At 40.3% G+C, this 21,758-nt stretch overlaps 1 pseudogene; it reads left to right on the forward strand.

Annotated features, from left to right (window-relative positions):
* The first annotated feature begins 2,655 nt into the window (after nt 1-2,655).
* Nucleotides 2,656-3,571, forward strand: LOC127487937 (ferry endosomal RAB5 effector complex subunit 3 pseudogene; annotated as a pseudogene).
* Nucleotides 3,572-21,758: the final 18,187 nt, after the last annotated feature.

A 21,758-nucleotide genomic window follows, 5' to 3' on the forward strand; every position in this document is an offset into this window, starting at 1 on the left:
TTTCTTCTTTTTCAAATAAAAACATTTTAACTAACATGTAAATATTGCACATATCTATGGAGTACCATGTGGTATCTTCATGCACGTATACATTGTGTGATTTACTTCCTCAAACATTTATCATTTCTTTATGGTAAATACATTTTAATTCCCTTCTACTAGCTTGATTTTCTTGTTAAAAATATAGCATATTATCATGGTTTATAGTTACTGTACTGCAAAATAGAATACCAGAACTTCTTACTCATAGCTATAACTTAGTACCCATTAATTAACCTTTCTCTATCCCTCCCTCTCTATTCTAGCCAGCCTCTGGTCACCACTACTCCACTCTCTGATCAACTTTTTAAGAATCCAAACATAAGGGGTAAGGCTGATCTCAGAATGAGTTTGAGAGAATTTCCTCCTCTTCTGTTTTTTAAATAACTTAAAAATATTTGGTATCAGTTCTTTAAATGTTTGGTAGAATTCAGCAGCAAAGCCATCTGGTCCTGGCCTTTTCTTTGAAGGGAGACTATTACTGACTCACTCTTGCCATCACTGAACTCTTCATGTATGCTATTTCTTTGCTATTTTTATTCAATGCACTTTTTAAAAATATTTATTTATTTATTTATTTATTTATCTGAAAGAGAGAGAGAGAGAGAGAGAGAGAGAGAGAATATCTTCCATTCACTGGCTCACTCCTCAAATGACCACGATGTCTGGGATTAGGCCAAACTGGTCTCCTATGGGTGTGGCAGGGGCCCAAGGACTTGGGCAATCTTTCATTGCTTTCTCAGGCACATTTAGCATGGAGGTTGATTGGAAGAGGAACAACCAGGATAGAAACCAGTGGTCAAATGGGATATTGGTGTCACAGGCAGCAGATTACCCTGCTGTGCCACAATGTTGGCCTCTAAGATTTTTTTCTTAATTTCTTCTTTGTCCATTGGTTGTTCAGTAGTAAATTGTTTAATTTCTATTTATTTTTTAAAAAGATTTATTTATTTATTTGAAATGCAGGGTTACAGAGAGGCAGAGGCAGAGACACAGAGAGAGTTCTTCTATCCGCTGGTTCACTCCCCAGATGACTGCAACAGCCGGGAGCTGAGCCGATCCAAAGCCAGGAGCCAGGAGCTTCTTCCAGGTCTCCCACGCTGGTGCAGGGGCCCAAGGGCTTGGACCATCTTCTACTGCTTTCTCAGGCCACAGCAGAGAGCTGTATTAGAAGTGGAGCAGCTGGGTCTCAAACTGACACCCATATGGGATGCCGGCACTGCGCAGGCTGGGGCTTTACCTGCTACGCCACAGCGCTGGCCCCTCCATGCATTTTTATAGTCTCCTAAGTTTTTCTTGTTATTGATTTCTAATTTTATTGAATTGTGATTGAAAAGATGTTCAATATGACGTAAATTTTTAGAAACTTGTTCAGACTTGTTTTGGGACCTATTATATGATCTATCCTGGAGAATGTTCCATGCACAGTTGAAAAGAATGTGTATTCTGCAGCTGTTGGATGGAGTTTCTGTAAATGTTAGGTCCAATTGATGTGGGATACAGTTCGATTTTGCAGTCTATTTATTGACTTTCTGTTTAATCTGTTCATTGCTGAACATGGTGTATTAACATATTCTACTACTGTTGTATTGAAGTCTAGCTCTCTTTTCACTACTATCAGTATTTGCTTTATATATTTGGATGCCTCTATATTGGTTACATATATATATATGTGTGTGTGTGTGTGTGTGTGTGTGTGTGTGTGTATTTGCAATAGTTATTTCCCCTGCTAAATTGGATCTTTTATCATTTTTAAATGACTTTCCTTGTCTCTTTTTACTGCTTTGGATTTAAAAACTATTTTATCCAATATAAGTATGGCTATTCCTGCTGTAATTTAGGTTCCACTTGTATGGAATGTTTTATTCCATTTTTTCATTTTCTGTCCATGTGTGCCTCTAAAGGTGAAGTGAATTTCTCCTAAGTTGTGTCTTGTTTTTTTTTTTTTTTAGCCCATTAAATTAATGTGTATTTTCTTCAATTTTTTATTCACTGCTGTTCTTGAGACACACACACACACACACACACATACACACACACACAGAGAGAAGACAGAGATATGTTCTGTCTGCTGGCTCACTCCCTAAATGCCCACAACAGCTGGGGTTGGACCAGACTGAAGCCAAGAGCCCAGAACCCAGTCTGGGTCTTCCACATTGGTGACAGGGGTCCAACTACTTAAGCCATCATGTATGGCCTCCCAGAGTGTGCATTATCAGAAAGTTGGATTGGAAGCACAGCTGGGACTTGAACCCAGGTGCTCTGATATGGGGTGTGGGCATTCCAAGTAGTATCTTAACCATTGCTCCAAATGCCTGCTCTATTCTTTTACAATTTTTTAAAATTTCAGTGATTTTTAACTTTGCTATGACAAATAGATAGGGAAGATCTTACTTGTATGCTTAATTAAGGCTTGTATCTGTTATAACTCAAGCCCATATCAAAATCAAATGTCTCCCAGAAAAGGTAGTGAATAGTCTCCTATAGCAAGTGTACAGGGATGATATAATACAAATTTTAACAAACCAATATTCAAAGATGGGAGGTAACAGTAGAAAAGAGAGATGTTATTTCCCAAGGAGAATAAATTTCTAAGGTAGGGGCTGACAAAAACAATAATATTAGGAATGGTTGATAAAACTTCACCATGACCTAAAAAATCTCAACATCTCTTTCAGTTAAGAAATAAAAGGTCAACCAAGTCAGTTCAGAGAATCTGTAGAAGCAATTGGAAGGATTTGTGAGGAATAGAGAAAGCTAGAAGAAAGTTTTATCATTCATTTAGGAGACCAGCTGAAGACCATGAATAATTTGAGGTTATTCAGAGCAGACATGCTGGACCTCTGCAAACATAAAAGAAGTCATCGGAGTGGTGTGCAACTCCATCAGCTTCAGACAGCACTATTACTTTATTTCACATCTTTCTATGGCCTTTTAAAAAAAGATTTATTTATTTTTTTACTTGAGAGTCAGTTACACAGAGAGAGGAGAGAGAGAGAGAGAGAGAGGTCTTCCATCCGATGGTTTACTCCCCAATTGGACACAACGGCCGGAACTGCACTGATCCGAAGCCAGGAGTCAGGAGCTTCTTCCCGGTCCCCCATGCGGGTGTAGGGGCCCAGGGACTTGGGCCATCTTCTACTGCTATCCCAGACCATAGCAGAGAGCTGGATTGGAAGTGGAGCAGCCGGGACTAGAGCCGGAGCCCATATGAGATGCCGGCGCTTCAGGCCAGGGCATTAACCCACTGCGCCACAGCGCCGGCCCCTATGGCCTGGTTTTACTAGTTGATAATCTAATTAATTCCTATAGTGGTGTTGAAAGAGATTTTGCCACAGTTTGACAAGAGTGCATTGAATTCCATGCCTCCTGGATTGAAGAGCAACTGGAAGTTGCCCAGCAGGTGGTCCCTTATGCTAGAACCTAGAGTAGGAGTAAGTTGAAAGAATCACATGATTTTGGAAGCCAAAATGGAGGAAGTGATGATAAAACTAAGAATGCTGAGAGAAACTATTTAAATATTTTTACATGACATGAATGAAAAGATCACACATGAAATTGAGATTTTGAAAACAAACTCAAATAAAAGAAATGAAGAATTCAATATGTCAAATAAAAAATACAGTTGAAAGCCCTAACAACAGACTTGATAAGGCAGAAGAACGAATATCCAAGCTAGAAGACAAATCTTTGAAAGATTTTCAGTCAGACAAAAAAACCACAAACACACACACACACACACACACACACACACACAAAAACAGAGAGAGAGAAGAAGTTAGAAAAATTAAAAACAGTTTTGGAGATTTATGGGATACTATCAAATGACCCAATATATAGGTCTTAGGAGGTCCAGAAAGTGTGGAAAGAGAGAATGGATTAGAAGGCCTATTCAGTGAGATAATTACAGAAACTTCCCTAATTTGAAGAAAGGGACATCCAAGTACATGAGGCACATAGAACTCCTTACAGACATGACCAGAAAAGATCTTCACCATGACACATGTAGTCGGGCCGGCGCCGCGGCTCACTAGGCTAATCCTCCGCCTGCAGCGCCGGCACACTGGTTTTAGTCCCAGTCGGGGCGCCGGATTCTGTCCTGGTTGCCCCTCTTCCAGGCCAGCTCTCTGCTGTGGCCAGGGAGTGCATAGGAGGATGGCCCAAGTCCTTGGGCCCTGCACCTGCATGGGAGACCAGGAGAAGTACCTGGCTCCTGCCATCGGATCAGCGCGGTGTGCCGCGGCGGCCATTGGAGGGTGAACCAACGGCAAAGGAAGACCTTTCTCTCTGTCTCTCTCTCTCACTGTCCACTCTGCCTGTCAAAAAAAAAAAAAATAAATAAATAAATGGCAACACATTGTAGTCAACTTTCAACAGTAAAACATAAAGAAAAGATTCTACAATGTGCACTAGAGAAACGCCAGATTACTTTCAGAGGGTCTCCAATTAGACTCACAGCTGACTTCTCATCAGAAACCCTATAGGCTAGGAGAGAGTGGAAATACATAGTCCAAGTCTTAAGAGAAAAAAACTGTCAGCCCAGAATACTATACCCTGCAAAGCTCTCATTTGTGAATGAAGGTGAAATAAAGATCTCCCATAACAAACAGAAATTGAAAGAATTTGCCACTGCTCGGTCCATCTTACTAAAGATGCTTAAGGATGTGCTGCACACAAAAGCACAGAAAGACAGTCATCATTATTAAAGAATGTGAAGGCAGACAATCTCCCAGTAAAATTACAAAGGAAATCCAAAGCAAACAATAGGAATATTTACAGAAAAATGACAAGGCCAAGTTGTTATTTATCAATAGCAACCTTGAGGTTGATGCTGTGGCACAGCAGGCTAAGCCTCCTCCTGTGGTGTCAGTATCCCATATGAATGCCAGTTCAAGTCACAGCTGTTCCACTTCCAATCCAGCTTGCCTCTGTGGCCTGGGAAAACAGTAGAAGATGGCCCATGTGCTTAGGCCTCTGCACCTGCATTCCTGGCTTTGGATCAATCCAGCTCTGGCCATTTTGGGAAGGGAACCAGTGGATGGAAGACCTTTCTCTTTGTTTCTCCCTCTCTCCATATTTAACTCTACCTCTCAAATAAATAAATAAAAAATTTAAAAAATCAGTATCCTTGACTGTAAATGGCCTAAATTCTCCAGTTAAAACATACAGACTGGCTGTTGATTAAAAACAAGACCCATCTATTTTCTGCCTACAAGAAACACACCTCATGAACAAAGATACACAGACTGAAAGTGAAAGAATGGAAAAACACATTCCATGCTAAAGTCAAACAAAAATGAGCAAGTGTAGCCATCCTAATATCAGACAAAATAGACTTTAACACAAAAATTGTTAAAAGAGACAAACAAGAGTACTATATAATGATTAAGGGATCAATTTAATAGGAAGATGTGACTATAATAAATGTATATGTACCTGATTACAGCATGCCTGGCTATTTAAAACAAAAGTTAATTGATTTTAAGCGAGACATAGACTCCAATACAATAGTAATAGGGGACTTCAATACCCCACTTTCATCAATCAACTAGACAGATCAACTAGACAGAAAATCAACAAAGAAACAGCAGAGCTAATCTACACTATGAACCTAGCTGATATCTACAGAACCTTTCATCCCACAGTTGCAGAATATATATTCTTTTCATCAGTGCCTGGAACTATGTCCAGAACAGATCATTTGCTAGGCATAAAGTAAGTCTCAGCAAAGATCTGTACAATGAAAGTTACAAAACATTAAAAAAAAAAGGAAATAGAAGAAGACACAAAAAAATGGAAAAATCTTCCATGTTCATGGATTGGAAGAATTAATATAATGAAAATGTCCATATTGTCAAAAAAAAAAAAAAACAACTTACAGTTTCAGTGCAATCCTAATGAAAATACCAACATACTTCTCAGATCTAGAAAAAACAATGCTAAAATTCATATGGTAACACAATAAATCCTGAATAGCTAAAGTGATCTTATACAACAAAAACAAGGCCAGAGGCATCACAATGCCAGATTTCAAGGCATACTACAGGGCAGTTGTAATCAAAACAGCCTGGTACTGGCAAAAAACAGACATGTAGACCAGTGGAACAGAATAGAAACTCCAGAAATCAATCCACGCATCTACAACCAACTTATCTTTGACAAAGAAGCTAAAATCAATCCCTGGAATAAAGACAGTCTCTTCAAGAAATGGTGTTGGGAAAACTGGATTTCTGTGTGTAGAAATATGAAACAAAACCCTTACCTTACACCTTACACAAAAATCCACTCAAAATGGATCAAGGGCCTAAATCTATGACCCAATGCCATCAAATACTAGAGAACATCAGAGAAACTCTGCAAGACTTTGGCATAGGCTAAGACTTCTTGGAAAAGACCCCAGAAGCACAGGCAGTAAAAGCCAAAATTGCCAAATGGGATTACATCAAATTGAGAAGCTTCGGCATTACAAAAGAAACATTCAGCCAAATGAAGAGGCAGCGGATAGAATAGGAGAAAATATTTGCAAACTATGCAACTGATAAAGGGTTAATATCCAGAATCTATAAAGAGCTCAAGAAATTCAACAACAACAAAACAAACAATCCAGTTAAACAATGGGTGAAGGATTTGAATACCCATTTTTCAAAAGAGGAAATTCAAATGGACACAGACACACGAAAAAGTGCTTAGGATTACTAGTCATCAGGGAAATACAAATCAAAACCATAATGAGGTTTCACATCACCCCAGTTAGAATGGCTTTCATACAGAAATCAACAAACATCATATGCTGGTGAGGATGTGGGGGGAAAGGTACCCTAAATCCACTGTTGGTGGGAATGTAAACTGGCGCAGCCATTGTGGAAAACTGTATGGAGATACCCCAGAAAGCTGAAGATAGATCTTCTATATGATCCAGCAATCCCACTCCTGGTAATTTACCCAAACAAAATTAAATCAGCATATGAAAGAGTTATCTGTACCCTCATGTTCATTGCAGCTCAATTCACAGTAGCTAATATATAGAACCAATCCAGATTTCCATCAACTGATGATTGGATAAAGGAATTATGATATATATACACTACAGAATACTACTAAGTGATAAAAAAATGAAATCCTGTTTTTTGCAATAAAATGGATGCAACTGGAAACCATTATACTTAGTGAAGTAAGTTACTCTCCAAAAGACAGATACTGTATGTTTTCCCTGATGTAGGGTAATTAATAGAGTACCTAAAATGTAATGTACTTGAGTGAAACTGACATTTTGAGATTCAATGGTTGTTTACTGCTCTTGTCTCTACTGTTGAGCAAGTTTTTTTTTCTTCATACTATTTGTTGAACTCTTTAATTAGCGTAGGTTAATCTTATGAGTATAAAGTGAACTAAAATAGATCTTTGTAAAAATTAATAGTGGGAATAGGAGAGGGAGGAGGAAGAAGGATAGAGTGTGTGTGGGGGGATAAGGTGGGAAGTATCACTATGTTCCTAAAACAGTATATATGAAATACATGAGATTTGTATACCTTAAATAAAGTTTTAAAATAGAAAATTCTACACTTGTACTCCATTCCTCCCCACATTTTGAATTTCGAATATTCCATTTTACTTCTTTCTATATTCCCTGATAACACATTAATTAAATTATTTTTAATTGTTTTTAGTTTTTAGTCTTTATACTAAAGGTATGAATTTTTATGTAACTGGTATAAAATATTAGAGCATTCTGAATTTGTATGCATAGTTACTATTACCAATAAATTTCCTTGTTACTCACTAGCATCTCTTTCTTTCAGTTTGAAGAATTGCCTTAAGCCTATCTTTTTTCCCCAATTTTAATTAATATAAATAGAACAGATTTCATGTATTTCATAGATACAATTCTAAGAAGATAACTGTACTTTTTCTAGTAGGCTATTATGTTTTCTATCACATATTTAAGTTTTCTGAGTGTACTATTCAGGTCAAAGATTTCCGTTTGATTTTTAAAATTACTTCCATCTCTCTGTTAAGTTTGTTAGAATATTGAATTATTTCTGTATTCTTTCTTGAGGTTTGTTGTGTTTCTTTCAAAATTGTTATTTTGAATTTTACATCCAAGAATTTTCAGATGTCATCTGTTCTCTGGTTGATTTCTGGCATCTTACTTTACTAGGTGAGAAAAGTCATGCTTCCCTAGAATTTCTTGGTGCTTGTTGGCATATGGAATCATCTTGGCATTGAAGGATTGTGCGTTTTTTCAAGTCTTCATAATTTGCTTTATTTGTGGCTATCAGTCCGGAAATTCTAAGCACTCTATTTTCTTTGAGCCAGTGGCTACGTCTGCTATTTCAGCACTAGATGGTGCCATACATAGAAGTTTGCTGCGACTGTGCTATTGGTGTATTGTTGCTATTTGAGCACTAGAGGGTGCCCCAACCCCAGATTTGTCACAAATCTGCAGTTGGTTTGTTCAGAATGATCTGGAGGAATGTCTACAAAGAAGTTGTCCAAGTGCCAGTGTTGTGGTGCAGTGAGCTAAGCTGCTGCCTGTGATGCTGGCATTCCATATCAGAGCATTAGTAATACTGGCATTCCATATCAGAGCACAAGTTCAAGTCCTGGCTGCTCTGCTTCTGATCCATCTCCCTGCTAAAGTGCCTGGGAGAATAGCAGAAGATGTCCCAAGTGCTTGGACCCCTGCCACACATCAGAGATCCAGATGGAATTACTGGTTTTTGGCTTTGGCCTGGCCCAGCCCTGACTGTTGCAGCCATTTGAAGAGAACCAGCAGATGGAAGATCTCACTATTTCTCCTTCTCTCTGTCACTATAGCTTTCAAATAAGTAAAACATAAATCTTAAAAAAAAAAACCCCTAGGTCCTTTCCTAATATTTAGAAGGTTGGTAAATTAGCAGCATATACAAAATTACATTAAAAAATGAAGTCACTCATCCTTGCAGGCCTCTTCCTGGGGTTGGATGGGATGTAAGTCTGATCAACTGGGGCCATGTGTCTCCACTTGACACGGGGACAGGTCCAGAGCTTCCATATGCAGATACTGGCCTGAAGATAGACACTGTTAGCATTAGCCCTGTGGTTTTTAAAAAATATTTATTTTATTTATTTGAAAGGCAGAGAGAGAGAGAGAGAGAGTTAGAGAATTCAGTCTTCCATCTGCTGGTTCACTCCCCAAATGGGCCAGGGCTGGGCCAGGCCAAAGCCAGGAGCCAAAAACTTCATCTGGATCTATGTGGGTTCAGGGGCCCAAGAACTTGGGCCATCTTCCCGCTGCTGGAGCATCTGGAACTCTAACCGGCACCCACATGGGATGCTGGCATCAAAGGTGGCTACTTTATCCATTATGCCACAACACCAAACCCCTGTGTTGAGTTTTGGCAGCCTGGCACTGAGACCCAAGAGGCATTTCCCATCTTATTTTCTTATGGTTGAAATAATTTTTTCCTTAAATACAAGACAATTCTTTTCTTTCTTTCCTTTTTTTAAAATACCTATTTATATATTTGAAAGCCAGAGTTACACACACACACACACACACACACAGACAAAGATCTTCCATCTGCTGGTTCACTTCCCAAATGGCTACAATGGCTGGGGCCAATGCCAGGTGCCTGGAACTCCAACAGGGTCTCCCACCTGGGTGGCAGGGACCCAAGTACTTGGGACATCTGCTGCTGCTTTTCTAGGCACATCAGCAGGGAACTGGATGGGAAGTGGAACGGCTGGCACTTGAACCAGCACCGATATGGGATGCTGGTGTTGCAGGAAGTAGCTGAACCTGCTATACCACAACGCTGGCCCCAGAGTTTTATTCTTCACTATCTTCCTGAGGTTGGTGGTGTGTTGGTGGAGGCAGTCCCTTGGCCACCCAGGCTGATGCTAAGTTCCACCGGGATCTCACAGTTACCAGCCTTGTGCGGTGTCAGGGGTGCATGCCAGACTCACATGAGGCTGGCAGTGATATATGCTAAAATGTCTTACCCGGTCACAGGTATTCATTCACTGATGCACTGGCAAGTCTAGAGGATCTATTTGTGAGCTCCGACCTGGAGATAGAGGCCTTGGGCTTTGTCTGGTGCCAGTCTAGCACTGAACTCCAATGTAGGACACTCAGATTACAGTCCTGGCTCTACTCCCCAGCAGCTGGAATCACGGCAGTTGGGGAGGGGTGGCAGAAGAAACCTCTAGACTACCTATCTTAGGAGAGTCCGAAAGCTCAGTCTGAAGGTACTAGCCTGGGAAAAGGGGCCATGGGGCCCTGTCCAGCACTAGATTTTACAGTGGCAGCACTGGTATTGGGTTTCAAGTGTAAGGTATGGACTAATTCCCTCCCCTTTTCCCAAGCAGGAAACAAGGCACCTCTCTCCATGTTGTACTACTTGGAGCTGGAGGGGGGGGTGACATGGGAAAGTCTTTCCTTCCCACTTTCTTCAATGTGTTGTATCTCATCATTATTCTAAAACCAAGCACTACGGTCTCTCCCTTGGTTTCCTTAGTACTTGTGCAGTTGGCTTGAGCGGTGAACAGCTGTTTAAATTGCTGCCTCTGTGGGGAGATGGTCATTGAAGCATCTTGCTCGGTCACTATCTTGCTGCCTACTATTTCTCATTATCATCTTTACATGGAACCTTATAAAATTGTTCAGGAAAGAGACTGATGAAAGAGTCAAAGTGATAGAAAAATCTGGTTTCAGGACTAATTTTATGTATGTTAGCCTTCTGAATTTTTATCAAATATAAAATAGAGATACATGTCTTCCCTGCCTTCTTCACTGAGTTGTTTTAAGGATCATTGAGATCTTTGATAAGAAAGTGCTTTGTTAACTCTAAAGCAGAATATAAGCATAGCATATAAATCCATGGCTCACAGCTGAGACTGTACATCAGAATGACCTGTAGGCCATTGTCAAAGGTATAATGTAATGTCTCGAGAGGAAGATGTAGAAGAAGCATTCAGTCAGACATGATTTCTACATTTTTGTGCAGTGAAATGTATCAATTCCCTACTGGATGTAATAATCTATAGTACTTTTAAATTGATCAAAAAGCTTTTCAGGCATATCTGATCTCTGTTTCACACTATACCAGGCCATGTAAAAAATATTAGAGAAGTCTAAGGCATGGTTCATAGCATCAATTCTGTATTCTTGAGAAATGCTAAAAGAGTGCATGTTAAGCATTCTCACAACAAAAATGTAAAGTATTGTGTATGTAAATTAACTAGGTTTAGCCATTCCTCTATGTATATATTTTTCAAAACATCATGTTGTACATGATAAGTCTATATGATTTTATTTGTCAATTAAAAAGTAAGATTTCGAGTAGAGGAATAACTAGAGTTAACAAAATAACCCAAAATGAAACAAAATCTATAATTTAGGTAGTGATGATGTTGGGAACTTCTGTCTGCCCAAAGTCAATGCTAAGCAACTATTTCAAAACTCTGAACATTAACCAGAGCCACACAATAAGCTAAAAAGCATTTATTCAGGAAAAACTACTGAACCTCCTAAGAACAATGGAATCTTTTTTAAAGATTTATTTATTCATTTGAAAGTGAGAGACAGAGAGAGAGAGAGAGAGAGAGAGATCTCCTTCTGCTGGTTTACTTCTCAAATGGTTGTAACAGCCAGGCTTGGGGCACACTGAAGCCAGGAGGCAGGAGCTTCATACATGTCTCCCACATGGGTGTAGGAGCCCAGGTACTTGGGACATCTTCCACTACTATACCAGGTGCACTAGCAGAGAGTTGGATCAGAAGTGGAGCAGCCAGGACTTGAACCAGTGCCCAAATGAGGTGTCGGCATTGCAGACAGCAGTTTAATCTGCTACACCACAATGCTGGCCCCAAACAGTGGAATATTTAAATCAGATCTGCTCCAATCTCAGCCAGTCCTTGACCAATTTAAATCTGTTGCACACTACCTATAAAGATCATTTGCCTGGCTGCTAGCTGGAGGTGACTGACCTGATCTGGAGCTGTACTGGAGTCCAAATGCCCAGTGGCATTGTTGAAAAATAGTAGTGACTATTGTAAAAAAAAAAAAAAAAAGCAAAGTCCATTATTATTTCTGCCCAAGGCTATAGTACTGGTTTAACAAGTTAGAAACCAACAAAAGTTTTATTTATTTTTAAAAATTTTTATTAATTTGAAAGGCAGAGAGACAGAGACAGTTTCAGAGATAGACAGAAATCTTCCATCTGTGATCTCGCTCCTAAAATGCCCTCAACAGCTGGGGCTGGGCTAGGCCAAAGCTGAGAGCCAGGAACTCATTCTGGATCTTCCAGATGGGTGGCAGGGATCCAACTACTTTGTCTATCATCTGCTATTCCCAAGGTGCACATTAGCAGGAAGCTGGAATTGAAGCAGAACCAAGACTTGAACCCAGGAACTTTGTTATGGAATATGAGTATTCCAAGCAGTGTCTTAACCACTGCACCAAACACCTGCCCCTACAGCCAATGACTTTTTTTTAAAAAAATATTTTATTTTCTTTGTTTGAAAGGCAGAGTACACACACACACACACACACTGACAAAGGGAAATCTTCCATCTGCTAGTTCACTCCCAAATGGCCATAATGACCAGGGCTGGGCCAGAATAAAGTCAGGAGCCAGGAACTTCTTTCTCCCACAAGGGTGCAGGGGCTTAAGGACTTGGGCCATCCTCTGCTGCTTTCCCAGGTGCATTAGCAGGGAGCTGGATTGGAAGTGCAGCAGCCAGGACTCAAACTGGTATCCACATGGGATGTTGGCATCACAGGCAGTGGCTTAACCCACCCCTTGTGGAATAATCCTATAGTGTCTGTATTCCCTACAGAACAACTACTGAAGTTAGTCAGTTGTTTATCTTCATTATTTTTAAGTTTGACTACTGCTAAGAATGCTTATACCCTCTCCCCAAAATTCATATATTGAAACCTAATACCCTAGGCCAGCGCCGCTGCTCAATAGGCTAACCCTCCGCCTTGCAGCACCGGCACACTGGGTTCTAGTCCCGGTCGGGGCGCCAGATTCTGTCCCGGTTGCCCCTCTTCCAGGCCGGCTCTCTGCTGTGGCCTGGGAAGGCAGTGGAGGATGGCCCAAGTGCTTGGGCCCTGCACCCCATGGGAGACCAGGAGAAGCACCTGGCTCCTGGCTTCGGATCAGCTCGGTGCCCCGGCCGCAGCGCGCCAGCCGTGGCGGCCATTGGAGGGTGAACCAACGGCAAAAGGAAGACCTTTCTCTCTGTCTCTCTCACTATCCACTCTGCTTGTCAAAAAAAAAAAAAAAAAAAAAAAAGAAAGAAAGAAAGAAAGAAAGAAACCTAATACCCAAGCTGATGTTGTTGAGAGATGAGGTCATTAGGTCATGAGGCTCCACCTTCGTGAATGAGATTAGTGCCTAATATAAACGGCTTGAGGAAGCCCTCGGCCCTTTTAGTGTGAAAACTTAGCAAGAAGGCACTCTCTTCAAAGTGGACAACAAGCCCTCATGACACTATGAATCTACTGGTGTCTTGATCTTGAACTTTGCAGCAGCTATAAGTTGGGGCAATACACTTATTTTGTTTATAAATTACTCAGTCTTTTTGTTTTAGCAGCCCAAACAGAGTAAGAGGGCTTCCTAGGAGTCATCACTGGGTCAGCATTGCTTAGAGTTCAATGAATACATTTGATCAGTGTTAAATAGCTTGTGCTTAAAGACCTTGAGCCCCTAAAACTTTCACCTTTTGCTAAGATGATTTGGGGTTTGAAGCATGCACTTAAAGTTCAGGCAGTGAATTGCTCTGTCTTAGATTCCACTTTCTGCTTATGCAGAGCCTCCTTCTCAATTGGGAGTGGGTAGATAACTGGGGCCCTCTCTGGTCTTTCCTTAGCATGTTCTTATCCTGGCATATACACACAGATTTCCAGATCCCCCAATAATATGTCAGTATTTTCAAAACCTTCTATAGTTGTCTCATTCTGCCAATCTCCATTTAAAATCTCTGGCTAGGGGCCAGCGCTGTGGTGCAGTGGGTTAGTACTTGGGCTCCTGCACTTATGTGGGAAACCTAGAAAAAGCTCCTGGCTTTGACCTGGGCCAGTCCTGGCCATTAAGGCCATTTGTGAGTGATCCAGCAGGTGGAACACCTCTATCTCTCTCTGTAACTTTGGCTTTCAAATAAATAAAATAATTCTTGTACAAAAAAATTAGTCCAGGCAACTCACTAAACATAGAAACAAACAATAACAACAACATTAACAACAAAAGTAGCATCTCCTGGCAGGGGCAGGGCTGGAGAAGAGAGCATAATCAATAATTGGTACAATATTTTATCTAAAATATATTCAATTTTCAACAAAAAATTATGAGACAAGCAAAGAATCAGGAAAGTGTAGCCCATACACAGAAAGAAAAATTTGTTAATGGAAACTGTCTCTGAAGGGGATCACATGTCAGACTTGGTTAAGAAAAATTCAAACTAGTTCATATATATATGTATATATGTTGGGGTCTTAAGCCTGAGGCTGGCCCCTGACCAGCAGGAGACAGTACAAGCACTCCTCGACAAGGCGAACAGGTAAGGTCGACGGGTCAAGCACACCGAAGCAAGCACCTGTGAGTTCTGTCGAAGCAGGAACTACTTTATTGAGGAAGTGTACAGGCTTATAAAGCTTACGAAAGACATGTGCAGTAGGGGAGCCAATCAGCTAAAAGGTCATGCATGCAGGCGTGGGTGGACCACGCACAGGGACATCTTAAGCAAAGTATAGGGATCATGCACTGTCCACGTGTCTGGAACTAAAGCAGACCTATCCCTGCCGGTGGTCTGATGTTACGTAGCTTAACCGCAGCAGCCGCAGACACGCCCCTCGAACATCCGCCAGGTGCCATATTGTAATGGAGGTTTTAGGCAATGCCATATCTATATCTATATCTATATCTATATTTATGTATATAAATATATATCCAAAAAAGTAAAGAAAGCCATGTTTTATAAATTAAGACAACACAGGACAACAATGCTTCATCAAGTAGAGAATATCAACAGAAAATGGAAATTATAAAAAGGAATCAAATGGAAATTCTGGAGTTGAAAGTATAACCGAATAAAGAAATTCACTAGAATAGTACAAAAGCAGATCTCAGCTGAAAGAAAAAAAAATCAATGAACTTGCCAACAGATCAATAGAGACATGCAATCTGAATAACACAGACTAAAAAGAGTGGAGAAAAATATACAAGGGCCTGTTCTGTGGTGCAGTTGGTTAAGCTGCAGTCTGCTATGCTGGCATCCCATATGAGTGCTGGTTGGAGTGTTGGCTGCTCTGCTTTGGATCCAGCTCCCTGCTAATGTGCCTGGGAAGACAGAGTAAGATGTGCCAAGTTCTTGAGCCCCTACTACCCATGTGAGGACCTAGTTGGAGTTCTTGGCTCTTGGCTTCTACCTGGCCCAGCCCCTGCTGTTGTAGTCATTTGGGGAGAGAACTAGTGAATGGAAGACTCTCTCTAGCTCTCTTTCCTGCCTGTATGTGTGTGTGTGTGTGTGTGTGTGTGTGTGAACTTTGCCTTTCCAATAAATAAAATAAATCTTTACGAAAGAAATGTAGAACATAATTAAACAAAGTAACATAGGCATAATGGAAGTAAGAGTAGAGGAGAGAGGGAGAAAAGGACAGAAAAAAGGCTCAAAAAAACAATGGTTGAAAACTCCCAGATATGGCAGAAACATTTACACTTCCAAGAAGCTTAACAAACTCCAAGTAGGATAAGCTGAAAGAGGCCCACCCCTACACAGCATAGACAAACTGTTGAAAGACAACGACAATCTTAAAGCAACAAGAAAAATGAATCACAAAAGAAACAGTAATAATAGCATCTGTTCTATCAGAAAGCATGGATGCCAGAAATCAATAGGATGACATTTAAAGTGTTAAAAGAAGCAAAAATTATCAATTCTATTTTAAAAAATGAAGATGACATAAAGATATTCCTAGTTAAACAAATACTGAGAGAATTCATTGCTAACAGATCTCTCTTACAAAACATTGTAAAAGAAATCTTCATGATGAAAAGGCATGACACCAGGTGGTAACTTGAACCCATATGAAGAAATAAAGGGCACAGCTAAGGTAATTAGGTAAAATAACAATAAATACATATTTTACTCTTTTATTATCTTAATTGATTTTTAAAGAAATTTTACTTTTTATTTATTTGAAAGGCACAGTTAGAGAGAGAGAGAGGGGGAGAGAGAGAAAATTTTCCATCCACTGGTTCCCTTCCCAAATGGCTGTAACAGCCTGGGGCTGGGCCAGCCCAAACCCAGGATCCTGGAACTCCATCTGGATTTCCCACGTGAGTGGATGGTGGAGTAGGGGCTTAGCCTAGTGCTTAAAGATACCAGTTAAGATCTCCATGTCCCACATCAGAGTATCTGAGTTTGACATCCGGCTCTTGGTCTTGACTCCATGTTACTGATAACACAGACTTTGTCAGGCACTGTTTATTGGTTCAAATGATTGGGTTCCTATCACCTACTAAGAGACATCGGTTGAGTTCTTGGCTCCCAGCTTTAGCGTGGCCCAGCCGTGGGTATTGTGGGCTTTTGGGGGGAGTGAACCAGCAAATGAGAGCTCTGTTTTTGCCAGTCAAATGCAAAAACTTTAAAGAGGTAAGTTCATTGTAGTGTAAAAACTTTTGAATTCCATGAAGTTTTTTTTCCCACAGTGTGTTTCCATAAACTTTTTTTTTTTTTTGACAGGCAGAGTTAGACAGTGAGAGAGAGAGAGACAGAGAGAAAGGTCTTCCTTTTTCCATTGGTTCACCCCCCCAATGGCCGCTACAGCCAGTGCATTGTAGCCGGTGGGCTGTGCTGATCCGAAGCCAGGAGCCAGGTGCTTCCTCCTGGTTTCCCATGCAGGTGCAGGGTCCAAGGACCTGGGCCATCCTCCACTGCACTCCCGGGCCACAGCAGAGAGCTGGACTGGAAGAGCAGCAACCAGGACAGAATCCGGTGCCCCAACCGGGACTAGAACCTGGAGTGCCAGTGCCACAGGCGGAGGATTAGCCTAGTGAGCTGCGTCGCCGGCCTTCCATAAACTTTTAAAAAAGTTTTATTTATTATTTTTATTTATTTGAAAGGCAAAAACTGGAGACCATTATGTTTAGTGAAATAAGCCAGTCCCCAAAAGACAAATATCATGCTTCCTCTGATATGAGGTAGAGTACAAAAATTAATTGAGTGTCTAAGAGTAAAACTGATATCTTATGATTTGGTTATTGTTTATAACCTTTATCTATATTCCAGTGGTACAGTGATCTTTCTAATTTTTACTTATTGAACACTATGGTTACTGGTGCATTAAGCTTATGATTACAAAGTAAATTGAAAGTATGTTATTGAAAAATGAAAAGAATAAAAAGAAATGAAGGAGAGGAGATTGAGACAGGGATGAAGGCAAGTATGGTTATCTTCTTAGAGCTGTATTTATGAAACACATGAAATATGTCCTCTTTATATGAATAAAAATTTTTAAAAAAGAAGCAGAGCTTCTGGGACTTGAACTGGTACTCATATGGGATGTAGGCATTGTAGGCAGTAGTTTAACCCATTGTGCCACAACACCAGTCCCTGCTTTTATCACTTCTATTTCAGTATTTTACTGAAGGTTTTAGCCAGGACAGTAAGGCAAGAAAAGAAAGATGTCACCTTGGCCGGCGCCGCGGCTCACTAGGCTAATCCTCCACCTAGTGGCGCCGGCACACCGGGTTCTAGTCCCGGTCGGGGCGCCGGATTCTGTCCCGGTTGCCCCTCTTCCAGGCCAGCCCTCTGCTGTGGCCAGGGAGTGCAGTGGAGGACGGCCCAGGTGCTTGGGCCCTGCACCCCATGGGAGACCAGGAAAAGCACCTGGCTCCTGGCTCTTGCCATCGGATCAGCGCGGTGCGCCGGCTGCAGCGCGCCGGCCGCGGCGGCCATTGGAGGGTGAACCAATGGCAAAGGAAGACCTTTCTCTCTGTCTCTCTCTCTCACTGTCCACTCTGCCTGTCAAAAAAAAAAAAAATAAGAAAGATGTCACCAATATTAGAAAAGAAGTAAAACTCTATTTCCAGATGACCTGATGTGATATGTAGGCAATCCCAAGGAATACACAAAAAAATCTTTTAGAACTAACAAATGAGTTTAGCAAATTTGCAGGATACAAACATCAAACTACAAAGTTCAATTGTATTTCTGTGAAATAGCGATGTGCAATTTTAAAATGAAATGAACAGAACAATAACACTCACAATAGCAAGCAAAATAATAAAATATTTATAAATATTAACAAAATGTTTAAAAGTTGTAGGATGAGAAATACAATTCATTGCTGGCTGAGAGAAATTAAAGATCTAAAAAACTGAAACATTCTATGCTTTTGGATCAGAAGTCTAAATATTGGCAAATGTCAAATATCCCTTAATTGCTATATAGCTATAACACAATCTATGAAATTTTCAACAGGCTTTTTGAAAAAATTAAAGAGCTGTTTCTAAGACTTATATGCAGAAGTACAAATGCTCCCGAGTAGTCAAAATAATTTTTAAAATTAAGAAAAGGAGGCTGGCGCCGTGGCTCACTAGGCTAATCCTCCGCCTTGTGGCGTCAGCACACCAGGTTCTAGCTCTGGTCGGGGCGTCGGATTCTGTCCCAGTTGCCCCTCTTCCAGGCCAGCTCTCTGCTATGGCCCGGGAGTGCAGTGAAGGCTGGTCCAAGTGTTTGGGCCCCGCACCCAATGGGAGACCAGGATAAGCACCTGGCTCCTGCCTTCGGATCAGCACAGTGCGCCGGCAGCAGCGCACCGGCCACGGCAGCCATTGGAGGGTGAACCAATGGCAAAAAGGAAGACCTTTCTCTCTGTCTCTCTCACTGTCCACTCTGTCAAAAAAAAAAAAAAAAAAAAAAAAAAAAAAAAAAAAAAAAAAGGAAAAGGAGCAGGCATTGTGGCACAGTGGGTTAAGCCACCATCTGTGACATGAGCATCCCATATAAGATGAGTCCTGTCTGCTCCACTTTCATTCCATATGCATTTTCTCTGTTAATGGCCTGAGAAAGCAACAAAAGATGGCCCAAGTGCTTAGGCCCATGCCATCCACATGGGAGACCCATATAGAAATCCAGGCTTCTGGCTTTGGCCAGGGTCACATTTGGGGAATGAACTAGCAGATGGAAAATCAATCTCTCTCTCTCTCTCTCTCTCTCACTCTCCTTCTCTCTGTAACTCTGTCTCTTTCAAATAATTAAATAAATCTTTTTTACAAAATCATATGAAGAACAAAATTGAAGCATTTCTCTTCTTCATATTATTTCAAAACATCACATAAAACTGCATTGATTAAAAAAATGCTACATAGGCATAAACATAGACATTTAGGTCAATGGGACAAAACTGGGAGTCCAGAAATAAATCTTTATATTCACGATCAATTGATTTTCTATAAATGTATTAAGAAAAATATTGGAGAAAGGATAGTATTTTCAAAAATGGTGCTGGGACTGGATAGCCATACACAAAAAGATTAACTTAGACCTTTACCTAATGACATTCACACACACACAAAAACCCAAAGGGATCAGGGACCTAAATGTAAGATTTATAACAATACAATTTTTAGATGAAAACATAGAAAAAACTTTTTAAGACATTAGGTTAAGCAAACATTTCTTAGATACAACACTAAAGGCATGATCTATAATACAAAATTTGGGTAAGTTGGACTTCATCGAAGTTCAAAACTTGTGTGCTTTCAGAAAATAAAATAATTACCATGTTGGGAGAAGACGTTTGTATACCGTGTATCAGATAGAGAAATTGCATCTAGAATATGAAGGAACTCTTCCAATTAAATAAGAAGACAGCCCTTTTAAAATGTGTAAAAGATTGGAACAGACATTTCAAAGAAGATACAGGAATGGCTACTAAGTACATGAAAAGATGCTCAGCGTCAGTATGAGATACCACTTCACAGTGACTAGAATCAGTATGATGAATAACACAGATAGGAATACATATTGATCAGAACGTGGAGGCACCAGGACTCCTAGCCATTGCTTGTAGAAATGTAAATTGTCACAGCTACTTTGGAAAAACAATTTATAAGTTCCTCAAAATATTAAACATAGAGGTAGTGAGGACTTAGCAATTCTACTCCTAGATATCTGCGCAAGAGAACTGAAAGCACATGCCTACACAAAAACTTGTATGTGAATGTTTGTAGTGGTACCATTTCCAATATTCAAAAAGTAGAAATAACTCAATTATCCCAACAATGAACAGATCAACAAAATGTGCAACAGTCATATAATGGAATATTATTCAGTCATAAAAAGGAATGAAGTACTGATACATTCAATATTGGAATGCCATTTTGAGTCTTGGCTGCTCTGCTTCTGATCCAGCTCCATGCTAATGCGCCTGGGAAAGCAGTGGAAGATGGTCCAAATGTTTGGGCCCCTGTGTCCATGTGGGAACTGGCACCCATATATGCTGGCCCCTGAAAATTACTTTTATTACATCATCAATGTGAAAGACTACAGTGTTGACATCTCCTGGTCAACAGGACAAACCTGGGGAGAGTTGGTGTGCAAATACAGTTACTGATTTGCGGATCAGCAGATGTTGCCCCATGATTTTGTCAATCTACTGTATATCTACTTTTGTGCTTTGCTAATTTCACTACTTGAAAAATATTTGTAAGCAGTTTAAATTGAGACATTGTAAAAAGAATTTTTGAGATCTTAGAAACTGTACCAGTTAAGCATGGGCTTATGTAGTGAAAATATAAGATTTACCCATGTATTTTTGAGTTTAAAATAGGAAGAAAGGAACATATGCTAGTTTTCTAAGAACCCAAGGTAAATTCAATCTTTAATACCCACTTTCATGAGGGCATCCAGAAACTGAGTTGTTGATGAATAACTTTCTTGTAAAATGCAAAGTGATTGGGCTTGTGTTCTTTTCAAACATCACTGCAATGTGTGTTTTAAACTTCTATCTGGCTTATTAAGTTAGACTGATATAAGTCACTGTACATTAATTTTATGCATTGGGATGCCTACATCTCATATCAGAGTACCTGGGTTCAAGTTATGGGGCTGCTGCTTCTTCCAACTTCCTGTTAATGTACACCCTGGTAGGCAGCAGGTCCCTGGATACCTGCCACTCACATGGGAGATCTGAATTTAGCCACTGGCTCCTGGTTTTGGCCTTGTCTAGATCTGCTGTGTCAGGATTTTAGGGAGTGAACCAGCAGTTGGAAGACATCTGTCTGTCTTTCTCTGCTTTTCAACTAAAATGAGAATAAATGATTAAGTTTTTTTTAAATGTAAAAGTTGTACATAGTCAAGCTCTCAAAATGTTGTATTCTCAGATTTGTATGATTAAAATTCCCATAAAATGTGACCAAGCTGGAACACACGAAGCCTTGCTCTCTGACTTCCTCTCTCCACTCTTTTCAGTCACGTTGCCTGTCTTCTGGTTCCGCGAGTCCTACATGCTTCCTCCTACCAAAGGATCTCTGTGTATGTTGTTTCTGAGATATCCACCACTACCACCCCACAAGCTGTTATTCATCTAGGTCCAGAGTGGGGAAACTTTATTCTGCTAAGGCCATTTGGATATTTATAAAATCATTCACAGGCCATACAAAAGTGATCAACTTAAAATTTCGCCTACTATATTTGGTCAAACATTTAATTAACTCACTTCTAAT

Source organism: Oryctolagus cuniculus, chromosome X (genome assembly GCF_051225735.1).
Source record: "Oryctolagus cuniculus isolate XC-2025 breed Fujian yellow rabbit chromosome X, ASM5122573v1, whole genome shotgun sequence".
Lineage (NCBI taxonomy): Eukaryota > Metazoa > Chordata > Mammalia > Lagomorpha > Leporidae > Oryctolagus > Oryctolagus cuniculus.